The 13,063-nt window shown below is 43.5% G+C and overlaps 1 protein-coding gene across 2 annotated transcripts in view; it reads right to left on the bottom strand.

The window, feature by feature from the left end:
- The window catches only part of gas2l3 (growth arrest-specific 2 like 3), a 66,309-nt gene extending 64,131 nt beyond the window's left edge, over positions 1-2,178 (bottom strand). For both annotated transcript variants that reach the window (XM_060914324.1, XM_060914328.1), the window contains exon 1: positions 2,025-2,178. The gene's annotated coding sequence lies outside the window, so the exon portion shown is untranslated. The remainder of the gene's footprint in view (positions 1-2,024) is intronic.
- Between the last annotated feature and the right edge of the window lie 10,885 nt (positions 2,179-13,063).

Here is a 13,063-nt window from a genome sequence, read left to right as displayed (position 1 = left end):
TAAAAGGAGGGCGGTGCAAACCTCACTGAATGCACTGTGTTTACCAATTTCAACACTACGGGGTGCAACTATGTTATTTTGTACATTAAGTCCTTCAAACGAACATGTAACTCAGAAACAAAAAAACATTCGGCGACATACTGTACATGGCTCATAATAAAACATCAATAGCCTACTGCGCGCATTATTTGAAGGGCATACGACGAGCCTTGCGCTCCGCGAACTCGTCCACGATGCTCTGTATGTCACTGATTCAGTGAGCTTTTCAGCGGTAGTCTCACGACCCGAATAGTAAACAATAAACATGGAGGACATGGAGTCGTTAGTGTTGCTGGTCTTGGTGCTGTGGCTTGTTGTCACCGACAACGTGGACAGATACTGGCAAGAGCGTATAGATGAGGCGAGGCGCATAAGGCTTCAGAAATTCTCGTAATTCGTAATTCTTCTTCTTCCGGGTTTGCGGTGTTTACAGATCCCAGCCTGCTCGCGGGGCGTGTGTGGGCATGTGAGGACACTCCTCCTCACCAATCAGTGCACAGGGGAGTGTCTGCTCACGCCCCCAGCCCCACTCGGCACGGTTTGGCTCACTTCAGCCCCACTCCAAAACGGTGCGAGTTTTAGGGGCTAAGCAGGGCTGAAGCGAGCTGAGTCGTGCTGGTTTTTGGTAGTCGAAACGCGAGCCGTGTCGGGCTGAAGTGAGCTGAAAAAGGGTAGTGGAAAAGGGCCATTACAGATGTGAATAAGTTGAACCAATTTGTCACAAGAATAGTTCCCTTCGCCTTAATATGTCAGTCTTTCTTTCTTATAATGTAAAACCCAAGCTAAAATCAACTTTGATCATGTACAATTCTAGATTATTGCCATAAGCCACAGAAATGTATGCTAAAATCCACAAAACAGCAAAACAATAGCCATCCTAAATATTATTTAAGAACTTTGATAGTTTTAGCTGATATTTAAAGAGTTTTTCAAAGGGTTATGGTGGTTAAATTGCTGATTTTCTAAACATATGCCATGTCCATTTCAGACGCGTCACATCCATAACGGAATTTCGTCACATCCATAACGCTGACTTTTCCTTCCGAAACTCTGCATGAAATACAAAATATTTTAAACCAAGATTTTTTTAATATTCACCTTGGACCCCTCTATCAAATGGATATCTCCATTTCGACATTAGGTTTATAATTTCACAGAGTTTGATAAAAATGTACAGTCACCCAAGAAAAGTGATACTTTTTCTGTCACATCCATAACGCATCTTTTATTGGCATTTTCTGGCATGCCCTAGATGTACTATGGGAATTGTTCTTGTTCTATCACTTCTCCAGCCTTAAAATATGCAACACCTGTTTAAATACTGGGAGACAATAAAACATGCACTGGGTCATTTGTTGCCATTTTGAGTTCAAGTGTCACGTCCATAACGCTGGAATTGCTCTATTCTAGCTGCAAATGTGTGGTTTTTGGTGCAATATCTCCATAGGTGTATAGAGGCCCATTTCCAGCAACTCTCACTCCAGTGTTCTAATGGTACAATGTGTTTGCTCATTGCCTCAGAAGGCTAATGGATGATTAGAAAACCCTTGTACAATCATGTTAGCACAGCTGAAAACAGTTGAGCTCTTTAGAGAAGCTATAAAACTGACCTTCCTTTGAGCAGATTGAGTTTCTGGAGCATCACATTTGTGGGGTCGATTAAATGCTCAAAATGGCCAGAAAACTGTCTCGACTATATTTTCTATTCATTTTACAACTTATGGTGGGAAATAAAAGTGTGACTTTTCATGGCAAACACAAGATTGTCTGGGTGACCCCAAACTTTTGAACGGTAGTGTAAACAGCCTGAAAACCTTTTTTTTAATCCAGCTGGAAAACAAAACCATAAGCCCTTCTGTTTTGAATAACTTTAGAAAGCAGCTGGATATCAGCATTATTCCAGTTTTGCTCTGCTGTTCAGCAGGAAAGGTTTTCTGCTCGCAGAACATGACTCAGCCTGAAAGGAGAAACAAACACACACTTACCAGCTCTTCAACACCAGGAATTTCAGAATAAAGACTGTAAATATGTGTGAAGCACACACTGTCCCTGCACTCTATACAAGCTCAAGGTGAATGAATGAATGAACACACACTCTCTCTCTCTCTCTCTCTCTCTCTCTTCAGGAAAACGTTTGCACTCCGCGTGCCTGGAATGTTCAGTTGACTAGGAGGAATTGCTGTTCGAAACGTCCAATCACAGCACAGAATTGGAAAATGGGGCGTGGAAATGACACATGTGGACAAGGGTGGACCTGAGCGCGTGCAGGGATTTGAGGGTGACGTCACAACACTACAGTTAAAGAGATATTCCACACTAAATGTGCAATGATCGAATACCCTGTGTGCACGCCGGGACGTGACGTAATTTCCGCTAAAATGTCAGGATGGTTGTAAACATCCGGTAATAATAATAATAGTCTGTCAAGTCCCTTCTGTCTTGTCAATATATGTCTGTGTGTGTATGTATGTACAGTGGTGCTTGAAAGTTTGTGAACCCTTTAGAATTTTCTATATTTCTGCTTAAATATGACCTAAAACATCATCAGATTTTCACACAAGTCCTAAAAGTAGACAAAGAGAACCCAGTTAAACAAATGAGACAATAAATATTATACTTGGTCATTTATTTATTGAGGAAAATGATCCAATATTACATATCTGTGAGTGGCAAAAGTATGTGAACCTTTGCTTTCAGTATCTGGTGTGACCCCCTTGTGCAGCAATAACTGCAACTAAACGTTTGCGGTAACTGTTGATCAGTCCTGCACACCGGCTTGGAGGAATTTTAGCCCGTTCCTCCGTACAGAACAGCTTCAACTCTGGGATGTTGGTGGGTTTCCTCACGTGAACTGCTCACTTCAGGTCCTTCCACAACATTTCGATTGGATTAAGGTCAGGACTTTGACTTGGCCATTCCAAAACATTAACTTTATTCTTCTTTAACCATTCTTTGGTAGAACGACTTGTGTGCTTAGGGTCGTTGTCTTGCTGCATGACCCACCTTCTCTTGAGATTCAGTTCATGGACAGATGTCCTGACATTTTCCTTTAGAATTTGCTGGTATAATTCAGAATTCATTGTTCCATCAATGGTGGCAAGCCGTCCTGGCCCAGATGCAACAAAACAGGCCCAAACCATGATACTACCACCACCATGTTTCACAGATAGGTTCTTATGTTGGAATGCAGTGGTTTTCTTTCTCCAAATATAACGCGTCTCATTTAAACCAAAAAGTTCTAGTTTGGTCTCATCCATCCACAAACATTTTTCCAATAGCCTTCTGGCTTGTCCACATGATCTTTAGCAAACTGCAGATGAGCAGCAATGTTCTTTTTGGAGAGCAGTGGCTTTCTCCTTGCAACCCTGCCATGCACACCATTGTTGTTCAGTGTTCTCCTGATGGTGGACTCATGAACATTAACATTAGCCAATGTGAGAGAGGTCTTCAGTTGCTTAAAAGTTACCCTGGGGTCCTTTGTGACCTCGTCGACTATTACACGCTTTGATCTTGGAGTGATCTTTGTTGGTCGACCACTCCTGGGGAGGGTAACAATGGTCTTGAATTTCTTCCATTTGTACACAATCTGTCTGACTGTGGATTGGTGGAGTCCAAACTCTTTAGAGATGGTTTTGTAACCTTTTCCAGCCTGATGAGCATCAACAACGCTTTTTCTGAGGTCCTCAGAAATCTCCTTTGTTTGTGCCATGATACACTTCCACAAACATGTGTTGTGAAGCTCAGACTTTGATAGATCCCTGTTCTTTAAATAAAACCGGGTGCCCACTCACACCTGATTGTCATCCCATTGATTGAAAACACCTGACTCTAGTTTCACCTTCAAATTAACTGCTAATCCTAGAGGTCCACATACTTTTGCCACTCACAGATATGTAATATTGGATCATTTTCCTCAATAAATAAATGACCAAGTATAATATTTTTGTCTCATTTGTTTAACTGGGTTCTCTTGATCTACTTTTAGGACTTGTGTGAAAATCTGATGATGTTTTAGGTCATATTTATGCAGAAATATAGAACATTCTAAAGGATTCACAAACTTTCAAGCACCACTGTATTTTTGTAGGTCTCATCTCATCTCATCTCATTATCTGTAGCCGCTTTATCCTGTTCTACAGGGTCGCAGGCAAGCTGGAGCCTATCCCAGCTGACTACGGGCGAAAGGCGGGGTACACCCTGGACAAGTCGGCAGGTCATCGCAGGGCTGACACATAGACACAGACAACCATTTACACTCACATTCACACCTACGGTCAATTTAGAGTCACCAGTTAACCTAACCTGCATGTCTTTGGACTGTGGGGGAAACCGGAGCACCCAGAGGAAACCCACACGGACACGGGGAGAACATGCAAACTCCGCACAGAAAGGCCCTCGCCGGCTACGGGGCTCGAACCCGGACCTTCTTGCTATGAGGCGACAGCGCTAACCACTACACCACCGTGCCACCTTTTTTTATTTATTATTATTATTATTATCAATACTTTCACTGTGTTCTTTCCCATAATATTGTATCCCCTGAAATATTTCTGTTGGACTTAATGGAAATGAAAATAAAAATTTGATCGCAAAAATAATAATAATAATAATAATATGTTCAATTCATATAGCGCCTTTCTCAAAACCCAAGGTCACTTTACAATAATAGACAGAACTAGATAGGACTCGACGCCAACAGTGTCGATGGGGATGCCTCCGCCTGGTAGACTACACACCTTATTAAGTTGTGATTTGGGGATGGACATTTGACCTCATGGTAATCTTGACCTGGTGAAATTACTTGTATTAGCCTTGGAGATATTGTGTTCACAAGGTTTTCGGACAGACATTTGACCTCACAGTGACCTTGACCTTAGACCTTTTGATCTCAAAATCTAATCAGTTTATCTTTGTCCCCAAATGCACAAATGGTGAAAGTTTGGTGAAATTCCTTTCATCTGCCTTGGAGATATTGTGTTCACAAGGTTTTCGGACAGACATTTGACCTCACAGTGACCTTGACCTTAGACCTTTTGATCTCAAAATCTAATCAGTTCATGTTTGTCCCAAAGCGCACAAATGGTGAAAGTTTGGTGAAATTCCTTTCATTGGCCTTTGAGATATCGCATTCACAAGGTTTCGGGATGGACGGACGCACAGACGCACACACGCACGGACGGATGGATGGATGCACGGACGGACGGATGCACGGACAGACGGACAATCCGAAAAAAACATAATGCCTCCTGCACCTTACGGTGGCGGAGGCATAAAAAAAAAAGTCCACCAAATAGAGGTCAGGATATCATTCCAGTGGTGTAGCGGCCACAGTCCCACCAAAAGGCGCATGAAAACAAGTCCCACATCTCCAGCACCGCCGCTGTGACGCCACCAGCAACATTGCTCGAACGCCACGCCATGGATCCACAAAGCGAGCACAGAAGCACCGCCACGCAGACCACTGGTACGTCCCAAACCGCCTGCACAGCCGCCGCGACACCACTGAGCAACATCGCTCAGAACATCACGCCAAGCGTTAAAGCACAGAGAGCTGGACACCCACGATGTTAAAATGAGCAACGAGCTCACTGCAGTCCATAGCTGGGAGCACAGGCATCACCCAAGGCGAACCAAGGCCTGGAGGGAACCGACGCCCAAAACTGGGTCCGGAGCGACACCACAACCGGCGGACTCAAACAAACATCAAACACAGAAAAAAGAAAAAAAATTAGAATAAAAAAAGGAGAGAAAATAAAAAAGCTCACTGTGCTGTCCATAGCTGCCAACACAACCGTTTTTTCCAGGTTTCTCCCATATTTCAGACCCATCTCTACATGACATGTAAATGGACAAAATTATCCTTTCAACAACATGCAGACAGCAGGTCTAACCACCACCACTGCTGTATGCCATTCTGCACAGCATCAACTAGGTCCAATTCTTACCTGAGCTTCCACACCTTTTCAAATGACTCAGAATTGCAGAAACAGTGGGTTGTCAAAGCGCATATTCTGGACCAATTTCATGTTTTTTATATGAAAGTATGTCCCTTTACACACTCATCTAGAAGGGTAATTTTGCACGAGGCCATCTGTCTACAGCAGAAAAAAATAAAATAAAACGAGTCTGGAAAAATCCCAAGGGAGTCTGGAGCCAGATTCGTGACATCACCTGCGGAAGCGCCAGCAGGCTACGCGAGCTTTGCACAGTTTCAGTGCACAGCCTGTGTAGACCAAGCGCTCCCATTTCTCTCTCATTGTCCGGTCTTTTGGAAAACGATGAGTACTAATCCCACCAAGATTGGTGTTGCTACAGCCTCCTATGATACATCTGTTAACCATTTTAATAATTACGTGATAACATTGAAGAAATTTGCAGAAAACCACCAGGTTGTTTTCTCATAAACAAACCAGCGCTGACGTAGGATTCAGAAGGAGGCGTCCCGCACGCGACGTCAGGAAAATCAATGTTTGCCAGAAAATCCAAATGGCAAGTTTTTTCAGAGGCGGACCAATTCGCCTCAAATGGCTCGATTTCAACTGAATTTTTCTGGTATTGCGCAAGGTAAAAAAAATTGCACAAAATGCAAAATGTGACAGATATTTGACCAAAGTTTAATATAAAATAGGAGAATTACATTGATCTTGCTCCTGAATTTACCTGTGATATGCACTTTAAGATCAGGAGAGATCATTTTATCGTCAGAAGTACTTCCCGAGTGTGTTCGCGACACTTTGTATACGTATAAGAGTTGGAGCCATATGTTAATAAAGAAGTTAAGATGACAGGACAGATTTAAGTTAGAACATGCAGTTTGAAGAATAGCTGAGGTGGACTATTTTCTGCTTTTGAGCCATAGCGGTACATGATAATAGCTTGAACTGTAAAACAAACTCCCATTTGTTTATTATAGACCAAATAGCCTGCTAATGATTTCCACTCAGCTGCATTTGGCTACCAACTTTTTTGCCTATGGTTATCAAAGTAAGAGCAAGGGTAAAAAGGGTAGAACTTGTGTTGAACTAATGTTAACTTGTGTTAAACAGGCCCTCATCCTGATCTCTGGGGATTTTAACCATGCTTCCCTGTCCTCCACTCTCCCCAACTTCAAACAGTACGTAACATGCAGCACAAGAGGCAATAAGACACTGGATCTGTTTTATGCCACCACCAAGGAAGCATATAGTACATCACCCTTCCCCCCCCCAGGCAAATCTGATCACAACTTGGTGCATCTCCTGCCAGTCTACAGACCTATTGTTCACAGACACCCAGTCAATACACAACAGGTGAGAAGCTGGACTGATGAGGCTTATGAGGCTTTGAAGGACTGCTTTGGCACTACAGACTGGGATGTTCTCCATGAGCCCCATGAGGACATAGACAGCCTCACGAGCTGCATCACGGACTACATAAACTTCTGTGTGGAGAACACTGTGCCCACTAAAACAGTATGGTGCTTCTCAAACAACAAACCCTGGGTCACTCCTGAGCTGAAGGCTCTCCTGAATGAGAAGAGAGTATTCAGATCAGGAAACAGAGAGGAATTGAGGAGGGTACAGAAGGAACTGAGAAGAAAGATCAGGGAAGGCAAAGACCGCTACAGGAGGAGGATGGAGGATCAGCTGCAGCAGAGCAATGTGAGTAGAGTCTGGAGGGGCCTTAAAACCATCTCAGGGCTTAAGGAGTCCAATAGGCAGCTTTAGAAGTGAGTTGCAATGGGCAAACAATCTGAACAACGTCTTTAACAGATTTGATCAAGTACCGGCCGTCCCCCCAGATCAGCCCACTGTTACTGCTACTGTCTCTTCCTGGTCATCGTCACCCAGCTCACAGACCTCCTTCTCACCCTCTCAGCACCCCTCAACCTTCATACCTCCAGCTCAGTGCTTCACACCTCTGTGCTTTACACCGAGCACTCAGCTGTGCTCTTCTTTGTCCTTCGACAGAGAACAAGTCAAGAAGGAACTGAATAAGATGAAGGCGAGAAAGGCTGCAGGTCCTGATGGCATCAACCCCGGGCTCCTGAGGCATTGTGCTGACCAGCTGTGTGGAATAGTGCGGGACATTTTCAAGCTGAGCCTGGAACAGGAAAGAGTGTCGGTCCTTTGGAAGAAATCGTGTGTAGTTCTGATACCAAAAACTGCACACCTCACTGATTTAAATGGATACAGACCAGTGGCGCTGACCTCTCACCTGATGAAGGCTCTGGAAAGACTTGTTCTGGCACATCTCCACACACTGGTGGGGCCAGCTATGGATCCTCTGCAGTTTGCCTACCAGCCAGGCATCGGGGTGGAAAATGCAGTCATCTGCCTGCTTCATAGAGCTTTCTCCCATCTTGAAAAGGCAAGAAGCACTGTTAGAATCATGTTCTTTGATCTATCTAGTGCCTTCAACACCATCCAGCCAACTCTTCTGAGGAGTAAGACGGAGAGCGCAGGGGTGGACCATCATCTTACCTCATGGACTATGGCCTATCTCACAAACAGACCACAGTATGTGAGACTGAAGGACTGTATGTCAGACACCATTCTTGGCAACATAGGGGCTCCACAGGGGACAGTCCTGGCCCCATTTCTGTTCACACTTTACACTGCGGACTTTAGATACAATACAACTACCTGTCATCTACAGACGTTCTCTGATGACTCTGCTATTGTGGGCTATATCTTAGATGGCGATGATAGCGAGTACAGAGAACTGACAAGGAACTTTGTGGACTGATGCCAACGGAACTCTCTCCAGATCAATACAAGTAAAACCAAAGAACTGGTGGTGGATTTCCGCAGGACGAGGTTCTCTTCACCTACCCCAGTGAACATTCAGGGAAAGGATATTGAGATCGTTAGGAGCTATAAGTACCTGGGTGTTCATCTGAACAATAAACTGGACTGGACTGATCACACACACCCTGTACAAGAAAGGCCAGAACAGACTCCACCTGCTGAGGAGGCTCAGGGCCTTTGGAGTTCAGGGTCCACTTCTGAACTCTTTTTATGACTCTGTGGTGGCATCAGCCATATTCTATGGAGTTGTCTGTTGGGGAAGTAGTATCACAACAGCAGAGAGGAAAAAACTTAACAAGCTGATTAGGAAGGCAGGCTCTGTCCTGGGCTGTGCACTAGACTCAGTGGACGTAGTGGGGGAGAGGAGGATGTTGGCCGAGTTGTCATCCTTAATGGCGAACACCTCCCATCCACTGCAGGAGACAGTAGCAGCACTGGGCAGCTCCTTCAGTGACCGGCTCCTCCAACTGCGGTGTGTTAAGGAGAGATATAGCAGCTCCTTCCTCCCTACTGCTGTGAGACTGTACAACAGGCACCTCACGAAGCACAGGACCAGACACTCCTCACAATAATGAACAATACTGTCCAGATCACTTCTACATCCATAGAAACTCGTCTGAACGTATACTGTGTGCACTGACTATCAGCATCAGGACTTTACAGCAAACTGCTAGCTACACATGGTTAAAATGGCTCTTGTGCAATATACATATTTACTTGTGCAATACTACCTGGGTAATACTGGTAATACTACAACCCCAATTCCAAAAAAGTTGGGACAAAGTACAAATTGTAAATAAAAACGGAATGCAATAATTTACAAATCTCAAAAACTGATATTGTATTCACAATAGAACATAGACAACATATCAAATGTCGAAAGTTAGACATTTTGAAATTTCATGCCAAATATTGGCTCATTTGAAATTTCATGACAGCAACACATCTCAAAAAAGTTGGGACAGGGGCAATAAGAGGCTGGAAAAGTTAAAGGTACAAAAAAGGAACAGCTGGAGGACCAAATTGCAACTCATTAGATCAATTAGCAATAGGTCATTAACATGACTGGGTATAAAAAGAGCATCTTGAAAATCTACCATGGTTTACTATGGTTTTACCACGGTTTTTATGTAGTAACCATGATTCTACCATGGTATCTCATGGTTATTCTAATGAACCAACCACAGTATTATACTACGGTTCATCCATGGTAGTAACCATGGTTCTACTATGGTATTTCATGGTGATTCTAAGTACTATGAACCAACCATAGCATTACTGTGGTTTATCCATAGTACTGCAGTAGCTGTGGTAGCATCATAGTTGTATGTGTAATAGGTCATAGTAACTACGAAATTAGTTTAAAAAGGGATAGTATGGTTTTTAAAAGGATGCACTAACTGTAGTATTACCATGCTTTCATCCAACAGTCAATGCTGTAGAGAAGGATCTTGATTAACAGCCCAGATCCAGGAACATTTACTTAGAACCTAAAAATTTAAGTGAACATTGAGGTAAAATGCACCATGGTTTTCATGGTTACCCAAAAAACCATGAAAACCATGAATAACTATAAACCATGGTAAAACCATGGTTAGTTTTCATAGTAAAACCATGGTTAATTTTCGTAAGGGTCAGAAGTAAAGATGGGAAGAGGATCACCAATCCCCCTAATTCTGCGCCAACAAATAGTGGAGCAATATCAGAAAGGAGTTCGACAGTGTAAAATTGCAAAGAGTTTGAACATATCATCATCTACAGTGCATAATATCATCAAAAGATTCAGAGAATCTGAAAGAATCTCTGTGCGTAAGGGTCAAGGCCGGAAAACCATACTGGGTGCCCGTGATCTTCGGGCCCTTAGACGGCACTGCATCACATACAGGCATGCTTCTGTATTGGAAATCACAAAATGGGCTCAGGAATATTTCCAGAGAACATTATCTGTGAACACAATTCACCGTGCCATCCGCCGTTGCCAGCTAAAACTCTATAGTTCAAAGAAGAAGCCATATCTAAACATGATCCAGAAGCGCAGACGTCTTCTCTGGGCCAAGGCTCATTTAAAATGGACTGTGGCAAAGTGGAAAACTGTTCTGTGGTCAGACGAATCAAAATTTGAAGTTCTTTATGGAAATCAGGGACGCCGTATCATTCGGACTAAAGAGGAGAAGGACGACCCAAGTTGTTATCAGCGCTCAGTTCAGAAGCCTGCATCTCTGATGGTATGGGGTTGCATTAGTGTGTGTGGCATGGGCAGCTTATACATCTGGAAAGACACCATCAATGCTGAAAGGTATATCCAGGTTCTAGAGAAAAAAGACCTAAGACAGTTGAGCAACTAGAATCCTACATTAGACAAGAATGGGTTAACATTCCTATCCCTAAACTTGAGCAACTTGTCTCCTCAGTCCACAGACGTTTACAGACTGTTGTAAAGAGAAAAGGGGATGTCTCACAGTGGTAAACATGGCCTTGTCCCAACTTTGAGATGTGTTGTCATGAAATTTAAAATCACCTAATTTTTCTCTTTAAATGATACATTTTCTCAGTTTAAACATTTGATATGTCATCTATGTTCTATTCTGAATAAAATATGGAATTTTGAAACTTCCACATCATTGCATTCCGTTTTTATTTACAATTTGTACTTTGTCCCAACTTTTTTGGAATCGGGGTTGTACCTGTGCAATACTTACACGTGCAATTCCATCTTTGTAATAAACTTATGTTAACTGTATATCTGCAAACCTGTTCATCTCATCTCATTATCTCTAGCCGCTTTATCCTTCTACAGGGTCGCAGGCAAGCTGGAGCCTATCCCAGCTGACTACAGGCGAAAGGCGGGGTACACCCTGGACAAGTCGCCAGGTCATCACAGGGCTGACACATAGACACAGACAACCATTCACACTCACATTCACACCTATGGTCAATTTAGAGTCACCAGTTAACCTAACCTGCATGTCTTTGGACTGTGGGGGAAACCGGAGCACCCGGAGGAAACCCACGCGGACACGGGGAGAACATGCAAACTCCACACAGAAAGGCCCTTGCCGGCCATGGGGCTCGAACCCAGGACCTTCTTGCTGTGAGGCGACAGCGCTAACCACTACACCACCGTGCCGCCCTGCAAACCTGTTAATTTATGCAAATTTGTTAATTTTTTATCTCTAAATTTGTAGTTTATTTCTTTTATATATATCCTTTTTTGTGTACTTAGTTCTTTTGCACTACTCCTTCACTGCCTTATCTTTTTCTCTTTATATATTTTGCTGCTGTAACAATGCAAATTTCCCCTTGTGGGATAATAAAAGGCTATCTTATCTTATCTTATCTTATCTTATCTTATCTTATCTTATCTTATCTTATCTTATCTTATGACAGTGTGCAAGGTGTCTATATGAGGATAAATAACTGTACAATGGTACAATATGTATAAATATGATAATTTAAAAAAACAGTATATAAAGTGGCATGGTGGTGTAGTGGTTAGCACTGTCGCCTCACAGCAAGAAGGTTTTGGGTTCGAGCCCAGCAGCCGGTGAGGGCCTTTCTGTGTGGAGTTCTCCCTGTGTCTGGTTTCCTCCAGGTGCTCCGGTTTCCCCCACAGTCCAAAGACATGCAGGTTAGGCTAATTGGTGGGTCTAAATTAACCGGAGGTGTGAATGGTTGTTTGTCTCTGTGTGTCAGCCCTGTGATGACCTGGCGACTTGTCCAGGGTGTACCCCACCTCTCGCCCATAGTCAGCTGGGATAGGCTCCAGCTTGCCTGCGACCCTGTAGAACAGGATAAGCGGCTACAGATGATGGATGGTACAAAATGTATAAATATGATAATTTAAAAAAACAGTATATACGGTGGTGTAGTGGTTAGCACTGTTGCCTCACAGCAAGAAGGTCCTGGGTTCGAGCCCAGCGGCCGGCAAGGGACTTTCTGTGTGGAGTTTGCATGTTCTCCCTGTGTCTGTGTGGGTTTCCTCCAGGTGCTCCGGTTTCCCCCAAAGACATGCAGGTTAGGCTAATTGGTAGCTCTAAATTGGTGTGAATGTGAGTGTGAATGGCTGTTTGTCTCTGTGTGTCAGCCCTGTGATGATCTGACGACTTGTCCAGGGTGTACTTCACCTCTTTCCCATAGTCAGCTGGGATAGGCTCCAGCTTGCCTCCGACCCTGTAGAACAGGATAAGCAGCTACAGATAATGGATGGATAGAAAACAGTAAATACAAAAATATTG

The sequence above is a fragment of the Neoarius graeffei genome, chromosome 2 (assembly GCF_027579695.1).
Source record: "Neoarius graeffei isolate fNeoGra1 chromosome 2, fNeoGra1.pri, whole genome shotgun sequence".
NCBI classification, from domain to species: domain Eukaryota; kingdom Metazoa; phylum Chordata; class Actinopteri; order Siluriformes; family Ariidae; genus Neoarius; species Neoarius graeffei.
The sequence above is the reverse complement of the archived record's forward strand: the minus strand, read 5'-3'. Positions and strand labels throughout refer to the sequence as shown.